Source organism: Pimephales promelas, chromosome 5 (assembly GCF_988280905.1).
Source record: "Pimephales promelas chromosome 5, fPimPro1.hap1.1, whole genome shotgun sequence".
Classification (NCBI taxonomy): Eukaryota; Metazoa; Chordata; class Actinopteri; order Cypriniformes; family Leuciscidae; genus Pimephales; species Pimephales promelas.
In genome coordinates this window covers 8767707-8780878 of record NC_142773.1, presented here as the reverse complement: position 1 = coordinate 8780878, position 13172 = coordinate 8767707, and the positions used below count along the sequence as shown (strand labels likewise).

At 37.6% G+C, this 13172-nt stretch overlaps 1 protein-coding gene and 1 long non-coding RNA gene across 2 annotated transcripts in view; one reads left to right on the top strand and one right to left on the bottom strand.

The window, feature by feature from the left end:
• LOC120467255 (serine/threonine-protein kinase pim-2-like) overlaps positions 1 to 13172 on the bottom strand; it is a 340979-nt gene that overhangs the window by 211677 nt on the left and 116130 nt on the right. The gene's annotated exons all lie outside the window — the stretch shown is intronic.
• LOC120461452 (uncharacterized) lies at positions 9345 to 10980 on the top strand. The gene is made up of 2 exons (XR_016168472.1): positions 9345 to 9485; positions 9656 to 10980. It is a non-coding gene; the product is annotated as an uncharacterized LOC120461452 (long non-coding RNA).

Genomic DNA, 13172 nt, shown 5'->3' with positions numbered 1-13172 from the left:
AAGAAGACTTCAATGTATCGAATGCTGACATACTTCGTGCTGTCAACGCTCTCAATGAGCGTTTCTCGGCGGTGGAACAGCAGATTGCCCAGAACTCGGTCGCTATTGTTAATCTTTCAAAGACAACTGATATTGTGGCCGAGGAGATGAAATCTCTGTCTGCGAGAGTCAAGGCTAACGAGAGCAAAGTATCGCAAATTGAGCAGGTGGCCAGAATGGTTCAAGTCAAGTGCGATCAGGCCGAGATCTACAGTAGTAGATGGAATTTGAGGCTAAATAATTTGAGAGAAGCAGATGGAGAAAATATAAGAAGCAAAGTGCTTGAAATTCTAAAACTGCTGACTCCGGACGAGGTAGATGTCATCCCTTTCTCTGTCGACACTATCCACAGGATTGGACGTCTTGGGTCTGGAAACAACCGTCCTAGACCAGTCACTATTCAGTTCGCGCTCAGATCCTACAGAGAGAAAGTTTGGAAAGCTGCACGGGACCATCCTGCACTTAAGGAAAGAGGGATTCGCCTGGCAGAGGACCTGACTTTTGCTGAAAGACAACAAAGGAAGCTCCTGTGGCCAAGGGTAAATGCGGCGAGAGAAGAGGGGGAAAGAGCCTACTTTCGTGGAGCAGATGCTTTTATCGATGGAAAAAAACTGGTTGTTGACGACTTTCAAGATGAGTATTGACTGTGATTTTGACTTTGCTGGGTAAGCAGTCGAACTGAACACTTGTGCTCGATCTTGAGGCCATTTCTGTTCGTCCAGGTGATGCGACTCCTTGAATTTTGGAGTGGATCAATACCGACTGGTTTGTGAATTTTCGTTGTTTTAGGGTTCTTTATATAACATTGTTCTGACATCCAAATAAGATTTTTTCATGTCTGATTTTGTTTTTAGTTGTTTAAAAGTTGTTTCTCTAAATGTTAGGGGTTTACGAGACTGCACTAAAAGGAAATCTATGTTCATTTTTGTTAGACGTACAAATGCGAATTTAATTTTTTTGCAAGAGACTCATTCGTGTGATTCTGACGTTAAATGGTGGCGTTCTCAGTGGGGCGATCAAATTTTATTTTGTCATGGTTCTCATCATTCGGCTGGTGTCGCAATTCTTTTAAATAAATTTAAAGGCGACGTATTGGAATCGGTTAGCTCCAAAGAAGGTAGATGGTTACTGGTAGTTGTTAAATTGGATAACTCTTTATTTGTTTTAGGGAATTTTTATGGTCATAATTCTTCAGCCCAAGCCAAAATTATGTCTACGGAGGTCATTCATTCTATATCAGTACTGGTGGGGAAATATCAAGGTGCCTTCTTGATATTGGGTGGTGATTTTAATGACGCCCCAGATGATTTTTTAGATCGTTTCCCTCCTCACACGCTTTCGAATTCAAAATTTAAATTTACTACTGATTTATGTGCCCATCTCTCCTTAGTGGATATTTGGAGATTCTTGAATTTTAATGAAAAATGTTATTCTTGGAGTAACACCTCTAGGTCTTTACAATCAAGGATTGATTTATGGTTAATTAACCCAGGGGCTGTTAACTATGTCATGGATGTTACATACAGTCATGCACCTCTTTCGGATCATAAAATTGCTGTTTTGACTCTTTCTGGAACTGAAGTTAAAAATAACAGTATACGAGGATATTGGAAATTAAACAACAATCTCCTTAGTAATGAAGGTTTTGTAACCCAGGTTCGAAAATTTGCTCAATTCATTTTTGAAAATAAGCAAATGTCACACGTTAAAAAATGGGAATTATTTAAGTTTAAAGTTAGACAATTGGCTGTTTATTTTAGTAAGCAAGTTAAAAAAAACAATTTGAATAAGGAAAAGGCTCTCATGACAGAGTTAGACCTTCTTTTGAAAAAAGTCGATCTTACAGAAGACGAAAGAGTTAGATTGGAGACAATAAAAACACAAATTGATCAGATTTATATTAATATAGCAAAAGGTGCATTTATCCGTTCTAGAGCCAAGTGGTTAGAAAAAGGGGAAAAGAATACAAGTTATTTTTTTTCTCTAGAAAAAAGAAATTATAAAAGACAAACAATCTCCTCTCTTAAAATCAATGATGTTATCACCTCAAATCCAAAATTGATTGCAAATTATGTGGAATCATTCTACTCTAAGTTATATGAATCTGTTTTTGAAATTGATAAATGTTCCGACTTTTTTGAGTCAGTTCAACAGTCTGTCACTTCTATTTCTAACCAATTTCGAGATCTTTGTGATGAAGAACTAAGGAAACAAGAGATGGTTACAGCTATTCGTTCAATGAAGAAGGAAAAATCGCCAGGAACAGATGGTCTTTCAGTTGAATTTTATCTCTGTTTCTGGGATATTATTGAAAATCCATTATTCGAAATGTATAAGGAGTGTATTGAATCGAACGAATTATCGACTTCGATGAAACAGGGTTTAATAACCCTCCTTCCAAAACCCGATAAAGATCATTTGATCTTGGATAACTGGCGTCCTATAACATTATTAAATGTAGATTATAAATTGCTATCTCTTGTTTATGCAGTACGATTGAAAAAAGGTCTAGATGAAATTCTTAATGAGTGTCAAACTGGATTTATGGCTGGCCGACACATAAGTTGGAACATTAGACTCATTTTGGACTTGTTAGACTATTCAAATTTAGTAGAATCAGAGGCCTTAATTGTTTTCTTAGACTTCCACAAAGCGTTTGATACGATTGAGCATCAGTTTGTGTATAGAGCTTTTAAATCTTTTGGTTTTGGGGAACGTTTTACTTCTATAATTGAAATGTTTCATAAAGGTATTAATAGTTCTATTAATTTATATCCAAACACTTCTAAACGATTTCCCATCTGTAGAGGAGTGCGACAAGGTTGTCCTATAGCCCCTTTCGTATTTCTCATTGTAGTTGAGTTTCTTTCCATTAAAGTTTTGAATTCTCCAGATATTCAAGGACTTACCGTCTTCAACAAACAGCTTAGATTAACGCAGCTTGCGGATGATACTGTTCTTTTTTTAAATAATAAGGAACAGTTGCCTGCTGCATTGCAGTTAGTAAGTACATTTTCCAATGCCTCGGGGTTGATGCTGAATGTAAATAAATGTGAGATAATGTGCCTTTATGATTCGACGGAAAAACTTTTATGTAATATCCCTGTTAAAAATAAGATTAAGTATCTAGGAATAACTGTAACAAAAGATATAGCGGAGAGACAAGAGTTAAATTTTTCCCCCAAACTTAAAAAAACTCAAAACATCTTTAATAACTGGCTTCAAAGAGACTTGACTATGATAGGCAGAGTCCTATTAACCAAAGCAGAAGGGGTATCTAGATTTGTTTATCCGGCTTTATCTCTTTATGTCCAAGACTCGATTTGTAAAAAAATAAATGACTTATTTACTAAATTTGTTTGGAAGAATAAACATCATCATTTAAGAAAGGAGATTCTACATGGTCCAAGAAATGAAGGTGGTTTTGAGCTTTTGGATTTTTTTGATTTAAATTATACCTTTAAGGTCAAATGGCTCAGAAACTGTCTTCTTAAATCAGACTCCATATGGTTTTTTATTCCATACAATATTTTTAAAAAGATAGGAGGTTTAAATTTTTTGTTATTATGTGATTACTCCATTAGTAAACTGCCTGTGACATTATCCAATTTCTACCAACAAGCTCTCAAGGCCTGGAAGTTATGTTATGTACATAACTTTTCCCCACATAAAGCAATCTTGTGGAATAATGCTTATATTACAGTAAATCGGAAATCTCTTTATTTTCAGAGATGGAAAGACAAAGGAATTTACTTTTTATCTGACCTTTTAGATCAGTCAGCTCAGTTTCTTTCTTATGAAACTTTCATGAATAAGTGGGCTTTTCCTATTAAATATAGAGAATATTATTCTGTGATAAAAGCCGTTCCCTCAGGTCTAATGATGTTAATGAGAAGCCATATGTCATCCCTTAACATATGTAGAAGTGATCCTGTACTTTATTTAAATGGTGTGGACTTTAATAGTAAAAAATGCTCCAATAAATTTATTAGAAATATATTTTATAAAAATAGGTCCTTTCAGCCAAGAGGGAAATTTTTCTGGAACATTTGCTTCCCAGAGATTATCTGGAAAAAAGCTTGGTTGCTTCCATTTCGGTTTTGCATACCGAACAAATATAGAGAAATAGACTTAAAAATTCTTCATAACATTTATGTTAATAATTACACTTTATCAAAATTTACAGAGATTGATGAGAATTGCTCATTTTGTCTGAATCAACCAGAAAAAACTCTACATCTTTTTTTTGAATGTCATCATTCTAAAAAATTTTGGGAAAATCTATCTATATATTTTCAACGGAAATCAGGTCATAATTGTGTATTAACACCCAAAGATGTTATTATATCTTTTGAGTCAAAAACTACGTCTGTAAATTTTATGATTAATCTTATGATTCTATTTGGCAAATTTCACATTCATAAAAGTAAATTTAATAATTCTAAGCCTTGTTTAAAGGTTTTTTTGGCTGATTTTATGTTGTATATTGAATCTCTTAAATGTATAGATAATAAGAAATGCTCGGACACAATTGTATTTGCTAAAGAATTGAAAATAATTGAACAGTGAAGAATTATATGTTTCTCTTCTTTCCTCAATACTGTCTTGGATTGTAATTTCTCGTAGCTATTATATTTATAATTAGTTAAATTTAGCCCTTATATTTATTTATTTATTTTATTTTTTATTTTTATTTGTTTTATTTGTTGTTTATTTACTTGTTCATTTATGTTAAACTATTTTTGGAAAATTTTGGATTGTTGTCTTTTTGGATGTCATGTTATTGTTTGTATGTTTTGTATAATGTCTAATAAAAAAAAATAAAAAAAAAAATAAAAAAAAAACTATAGTTATGTAGGAAACGGATATTCGAAAATATGAACATTATGAAAATATGGTCCTGGTCAAAAATGACCTTTTGCAAAAAGTACCAATATTAAATTGAACTTAAGTAGGCAAAAACAAGTAGCAAGGGGAAAAAAGTGGCGAGGAGAACATTTTCCTTTTCTTTAACCAAGGAAGCATGTAGCTAAACAAGACACCTTATCTCAAAATTGAGAGAATTCAACCTGGCGGAAAGATCTCTTTTTTCTCCACGAAGGCCCGACCGGCTACAAAGTAGGCAATCTTTCCTGCTTTCCGTGCCTCGTTGACTAACGGCCACAATTTCATTCTACTATCTCTGTCGGCCTTGCAAAGATCCTCTCTGAAACGAAGACCATTTTCCCGTAGATAAACGGAGCTTTTGGCTGCTGCCCACACTGCTGCTCTGTGTATACGCGAAGAGAACTGGATGATTACACCGCGGGCAGAATTTACTCTCTTTACTCCAACACGATGCACAGTGTCGATCACATCTGCCAGACGGTCAGCTTGATCCGGCAGTAACTTCTGACAAATGCAAACCACTTCTCTTCTTACATTTTTCTCGTCGACATTTTCTGACAGACCGTGCAATTTCAAATTCCAACGTCTGGAATATCGCTCCAACTCAGTGACGCGCGATTCCAATGCGCCGATCCGATTACTCTCTTTCAACAGTGATGATTCAACTTGGGAAATTTTGGTCTTCACCTCATTCACATCATCACACACGGAGTTGATCTTTTCTTTAAGATCGGCAATTTGAGAAGTGTTAACCGCAACCATCGATTCCAACTTATCAGACCGTGTGTTGAGCTCAGAGAGTTTAGAAATGATGTCGTCAGCGGACTCACCCCGGCCTTTCTTCGAAGGAGGCTTCACAGGAGTCTCAGGGAGCAAGGGGAAATCGGCTTCTGAGTGACATCACCGAAAATTCAATTTTCTCACCAGGAGGATCACAGTAATCGTGGCAACTGTCGACAAGGTGAGCAGGAGCAGGAGCAGAGCAGGTTGACGACGCCTCCGTGTCAACCACTACTAGTTCTTTCTTCTTTGTCGCAAAGTTTTTCCTTTTTTTATCAGTTGACATTTTCCTCACACATGCACGTCCGAGTAGTACTTAACAACGAAATAGGTCCCAAACTAAAATAAAAAAGTCCGTCTTATTACTTAAAATAAACTTTGTTGATGAGCGCTGTTTCAACACATGTGCTCACGACGCCATCTTGCGCGCCCCCCCGTAATGAGTTCAGCTTCAGTCTCACGCGCATTCGAAAATGACGTCATAAAGAAGTTGAGCGTTGTCATGGTTCTTTGTGTTGTGTTTGTCAGCTAACTTAGTTTAGCCGTGTGAAACACATACCGTCCATCAGTCTTCTATCTCGTTGTTTATTCTGCAGTAAATATGATGAAGTTAGCCAAATGGACACTGACAACTGCCAGCATGGCACTGACGAGAAAGCCCCTCGCTCAAGTGTGCGACTTCCGTTACAGACTCACACCGTCAACATTCAGATACGCCGCGACTACAAGGACAAGTGAGGGCAAGTCAAATGACCATTACAAATCCATCCACACACCACCACACATTATATTCAAATTAAACTTAAGTGTTTTTTTACAATGTACAATTGGGTTTACTGCCATATCTCAAATATTACTCTCACTGCTGTCCATACTTGACATTTCATGTCAACAATAACCATTAATCTTTTAACAGGCGACATTCTGAGCCGGTTTAAAATCGGTAAAAAGCTTGGTGAGGGAGGATTCGGCCAGGTTTATGAAGGGAAGCGCTTGGAGGATGGTCTTTCTTGAGGTATAGTCATCTTACATTTATCAATTTAGCGAATTCTTTTTCGTCTCACTATCCATTTCAAGTCCTTTTATTGTATATTATGTTCACTATGTGGTGCAACTTACATGTTTGTAAATGTAATTGTAATAAATGTTGCTAAATGTTTTGTTTTGTTGATCAGGTGGCAGTGAAATTTGTCAAAAAGTTCAGGAGCATGGAATACGTCAAAATTGTAAGTTTGATCATGAAAACAATTTTTTTTCCAAAACTGGACAAACATATTTTATACTAAAATCTTACAAAAATCCTCTAATCAACAATGATCTTTCTTCCAGCCTAGTCATCCTACAATCCTCCCATTAGAGGTCGGCATGTTAACCGCTGTTAATAGGGACCCCAAAGTTAAAGAGATCATTGAACTGCTGGACTGGCAGGACCAGCATGACCAATATATCATGGTCTTGGAGCGTCCCCCACACTGCGAAGATGTGTTTCATTTTTGGGATAATCGTAATCGCATCCTCAGGGAGGAAACGGCACGGACTATCATGGCGCAGGCAACAACGGCTGCTCAGACGTGCTGTGACCGAGGAGTTTTCCACGGCGACATCAAGTTACAAAACCTGCTGATCAACAAAAAAACACTTGAGGTCAAACTGATTGACTTCGGGTGCGGGAGTCCGCCTATGACGACTTCCGTGGTATGTATTATGAATCAAGGTTTGAAAAGAGTTTTTATTTTTTAAATCTAGATGAATATGTTCTCACTAAATATGTCGCCTCACGCCTGGTTTGGCCATGGATTGATCTCACTTTTAAAACTCCAGAATTGTGAATAAAAACAACTAAATTATTCATTTACTCTAATGGATACAGAAGGTGTTGATACATGGGGCAACTTTTTTGAGCAATGTGGGCCTTGGGCACTTTCTCATTGAGAATGGGCAACAAATTTCTATCTGGGTACTTTAGATCGGTCATGGGCCCTGTATCTCACCTGGTTTCCTGTTAACGGCAACATTGCTCAATAAGTTGCCCCGTGTATCGTCACCTAGAGAAAGCATGCTATGGGATTTCAAGCTTAACCATCAGACAAATCTCTTTCTAGGCACCATAACGTACTCTCCACCTGAGCTCGACACATTGCACAAGTACCACGCTGAACCAGCTACTGTGTGGTCTCTGGGAATGCTCTTATTCGTAATGGTTTGTGGACGCTTACCAGAAGCCAAAGAGCATCCGAGGATTAATGATGACATGTGGTCTGAGCGTCACTTGTCAAAAGGTAAAATGGCATCCATCACAAAAAAGATGATCAATTATAATTTCAAATCACCAAAATAGAACAAATGAAACAAAGAAGTAACAGTAACACCAAAACCAGAAAGCTTCATAAAATATGGCTGTTACCAGTTCCAGTTTTTTTTAACCGTACAGTATAGCGTAGTCTAATCTCACAGCTTAATAGAAAGACAGCAGGTGTAAAGTTTAAGATCTCTTCACAGATTGCTGCCACCTGATTCGACGCCTCCTGCAGGAAAACCCAAGACATCGGATTGGCTTGGAGCAAATCATTTCCCATAATTGGTTTAAGGTAATGACCCTAATAAGCTAGAAATGAATTTGGATTTACAGGTGAAACTCGAAAAATTAGAAAATCATGCAAAAGTTAATTTATTTCAGTAATTCAACTTAAAAGGTCAAACTAATATATGATAGAGACCATAACATGCAGAGTGTGATTTTTCAAGCCTTTATTTGTTATAATTGTGATTATAATGGCGTACAGCTATGAAATCCTTTTCACAATATTCTAACTGAATTTGGGGTTTCATCCATAATCATCACAATTACAACAAATAAAGGCTTGAAATGTCTCACTTTGCATGTTATGAGTCTCTATAACATATTAGTTTCACCTTTTAAGTTGAATTACGTAAATAAATGAACTTTTGCACAATGTTCTAATGTTTCGAGTTTCACCTGTATATTAATATTTGGAAAACACTTTTTTTGTCTATTTGTTTGATATGTTCTTAGTTTATTGTGAAACAGGAAAAGTCAAGGTCAAATCTCTTATATGTGAAATGTATGTTTATCATCAACCTGTTAGAAAGGGAAGCGATAGTCAGGAGAGACAGAAGAGGAGGAGTAGGTCGGAGCAGCAGCTGAGGTCAGGGTCAGAAAGTGGATGATCAGTGAAAGTGAAAACGTGTATTTCTGTTACTGTGAATAATGGCGAAAGGTGAAATGTATATTTTTCTTCTCCAATTATTTTTTCCCCAAAACAGTTGTTGTCAAAACCCAAATTTAATGGAGTGGATAAGATCAAAACATGGACATACATGGCTGCTACGGTGACCCCTGGACCGGATTACGCACAGGTACTCTGTTTCTCTGTCCAGGTCGTATCCAGATTGATCCGACGCGGCTGAAAAGCATCAACCATTTGAGGAAAATGAGATGCCGATGAGAAAGAGGACAAGGTGCTGACAAGTGCTGAGGGTAAATCAAATGACCATTACAAATCCATTCACACCAACACCCATTATACCATAATTAAACTAAGGTTTTTTCTTTTAATTCCAAGACATGTCTTAAATATCTAAACAAGTTTTGTTAAAAAAACTACAATTGAGTTTACTGCCATATCTCAAATATTACTCTCACTGCTGTCCATGCTTGACATTTCATGTCAACTATAACCATTAATCTTTTAACAGACGGCTTTTAACTTTTGGCTGCTACAGGACTGAATGTGACCCCTGGACCGGATTACGCACAGGTACTCTGTTAAACTCTTCTAAACTAATTTTTTTGTAAAGATTTCACTGGATTGATTGTGGTGCTAACACCCTTGATCTGTGCTTGAGGTGTGTGCCTCAGAGTCTCAGGGTGTAGTCAATACTGAATTTCAAACAAGTACAATGACAGTTTCCCGTTCTTTTTCTGAAGAAACATTGGCCGGCAGTGCATGCACATTGGAACAGTGGTGGAGTTTGCGTTTGCTTTGGAAGGGAAACTGGATGACATCAACAAACCATTCCTTTAATGGCTTCAGCGCTTTCACACCCAACAACATATTGTTAAAGCTTTCTTCAAGACAGATCTCTTTGCCCTAGCATACATATAATACATTAAATCTTGATGTACTCGTTACATCATAAGAAGAATGGCATCTACGCTAATTAGTGTCTTTGTTTATCCCGAGGTTTTGCCGCAGCCTGCCGGATCCAGGCCGTATCCAGATCTGGCGATGACCTTAGACTGGACACGATGACGATGACAATGCAGTGCTGAAGTGCCAACTAGCCTCTCCCTATGGAGGATCCCTTTCCCACTCTACAGATTAAGCGATGTGAATTCGTTTCGCGTCCCTACCCTGAAGTGATTCGAAAATCTGTATCAAATTTATAGACAAGTAGTTTGTTCAGGCATGAGGGAATTTAAAAACCTGCGCGCATATATTCAAACGCACATAACTATTGAATCAATTCTCAATGCGCATGTGAACGTCATCAGCAGGGCTGTTACTACCAATTTATCACAGGTTCGCGTTTAAAGTCTATTTAGAAACATTCATATAAATTTTTACGTGACAGTTACTGTAAATTCGGCCTCTAGTTCATAAACGCCAGAGGAGAACTGGCCCCCGACTGAGCCTGGGTTCTCCCAAGGTTTTTTTTCCTCCGTCGGGTCACCTGATGGAGTTTTTCAGTTCCTTGCCACTGTCGCCTTTGGCTTGCTCAGTTGGGGATATTCAAATCAATTATACTACATGGCTGTTGAACGGTTGATTCTGATTGGTTGAGAACGTTCTAAAGGTGTGCAATTATTTTCACGGCTAAAGTAGTTTCAGGCAAGTTTGAACCGCATTACAGTTGCATATCACTGCGCGTAGTTAACGGAAAATAGGATACAATTCATAACAAGAGAAGACATGCAGCCCCATGCGCTTGATCTGCAATTTTCGATGTCTAACTTCACAATCAATGAACACATACAGTTTAATTTTAATAAATAAAGTATAGTCCTATCTATAATAGGCTAAATAGAAAATTAAACTGAATAGGCTATATATAAATAAATTAATAGTCCTGCTGCACGTAATTTCATAAATATTCCAGATAATATAACAAATAAATAATTATTGATTGGCTTACTTGTAAAAAAGTGCTTTGTGTGTTTCATTTATTGGGTTATCTACTGTCAATTATAGAAAACAATAATGAACGAATTAATTAAAACGAAGTTAATAAATAAATAATAATATTGACGCACATTCTTTTCTGTCTCATTATTTCAATGTCTCTCTCTCTCTCTCTCTAATAACTGCATTAATAACTGCATAAAGCCGGGACAGACTAGTTTAGGCCTACTAAGGCCAGTTATGAATGTAATTTGATACTTCTGACTGATCATGCCCAAACGCGTGTTCAGTCTGTGTTCACACCTATTTTTTACAGTCTATGGTTCACACAGTTGGTGTTTAGTAAGACCTGCTACAGTCGAAGCAAACAGTAGGTCTTCGAATATTTCAGTGAATTGTAAGCGTGTCCCCCATCATTACATTAGTCTGCTATCAGTGGCTCAAACCTCCGTTACTACTAACTCTAAAATGACGTTTAGGAATTAGCAACGGAGGCATGGGATTAGATGCGTAAGAAATTAGTCCTACATACAAGAGTGCTTTAATATCAAAAACTTGACAAATGTCTTGATATGAATCATCTGAGCAATGTTTTGAGGTGTGCTAACTGTAGTATAAGAGGAATAATTGAGGACACACCCGAGGTTTAACTCCCAAGCTTCACGTGACCGCATTACCACCTCGGGTCTGCATTATTTTTCTAATAATTCAACGGCCTGTCGTCAATTATTCCTTACTTGATTTAGACTGTTTAAAGTCAATTCACTTACTAAATTACCAATATATATAATTAAATCATTTATATAGACTAAATAAAATATATGAATAACATTAGCTTGAAATGGAAATAACACACTATGAGCTAAAATTAGCCCAGTGTTCATTCAGTGTGAGCAGAATTTGGGTTAAATTATGTAACCCAAACCTGCTGGGTTAAAACATTTAACCCAACTTGCAGAGTTATTTTAACCCATAATTTATGTCCAATATTTACCCAGCAAGTGCTGGGTTACCAAATTAGTTGTTTTTAACCCAGTTAAACCCAGTGTTTTTAATTTTTGGAGAGTAGGATCTGTAGAACGTAGAATAACAAAACTGTTAACAAAAGAAAATGAGATCTTGTTACAGTTTAATTGATTTATCTCAAACAATAACGTCAAATGTTAGAAATTTCCGTGAGTATATGTGCGAGACAACATTCGAGGTATGTTGACAAAGAGCAGAATGGATTACTAGGAATAGGAAATTATTGTGTAATTATCTAAAAATGCTTCTGGAGAAGTACAGGGAGGGAGACAAAATGCCAGGGCCGGCGCTAGCCATATGGGTGCCCTAAGCACAAATACTTGGTGGTGCCCCTTTAACAACCCCCCTACAAAACTAACACTTTTATTTAAAACATTGTCTTACCTGCAAACGAGTATCATCCCACTGTCTCTTCTTTTTCCTTTTTTCCGCCTCCGACTCTTGGTGCCTTTTCGAGGCCATGTCTGATGTTGATCAGGTGTCTGCCAAATTTGACACTGATTGAGGAACAGACCACTGCGAGGTGGGGAAGGGGGGCCAGCAGAGGGAGACAGGCACAGGAGATTTCAACCCGATTGAGATTCACCTTTTTCTTCACTAATTTGGTCTAGGCCTATATTACTTTTGTATTGCTTTTGTATATTAACATGCTTTAGACATATTGTATTTGTTATTTATACAAGTAGCCTATTGTGATGATTTTTCACGACCCAGATTTTTTGGTGCCCCCCCCCCAAGCACTTGGTGCCCTACGCGCAGTGCGTGATGTGCGGAGCGCCGGCCCTGCATAATGCTTTTCCACAGCAAACCCGACCTCCTTAAGTTTCTCTTTTTCTAAGAAAGACTCCCTTTATCTTAAGCCCCTTTCACACAGCGAGTTGATCCCAGGAAATTGCCGGGAAATTGCCAGAACGCCTTCTGTGTGAACGCAAACACGACCTGGGATTGATTCTGGGATTGATCCCGGGTTGGGGACCTAGTAAATTGCCAGAATCAGTCCCGGAACGCGCGCTGTGTGAACAAAAGCCAGGACCAATGCCGTAAAGGGTGTGTCATAGTGAGGACGCTCGTGCCATCGCGCAACTCTGTTGCTGTTAGAAGAAAGTTGGTGTTCGTTATCAACAAAGAAAAGACGAACAAATACCTGCAAACTGGAGCGAAGCAGAGACCAGGAGCTCCTCACTATCCGCACTGAAGCTGAGATCGTTCACCAGCTTTGTGGAACCCAATCCGATCGCGGCTCTCCCGGTATTAGTGTTATTCCACAAGATTTATTGATTAGCTGTTTGATTTATA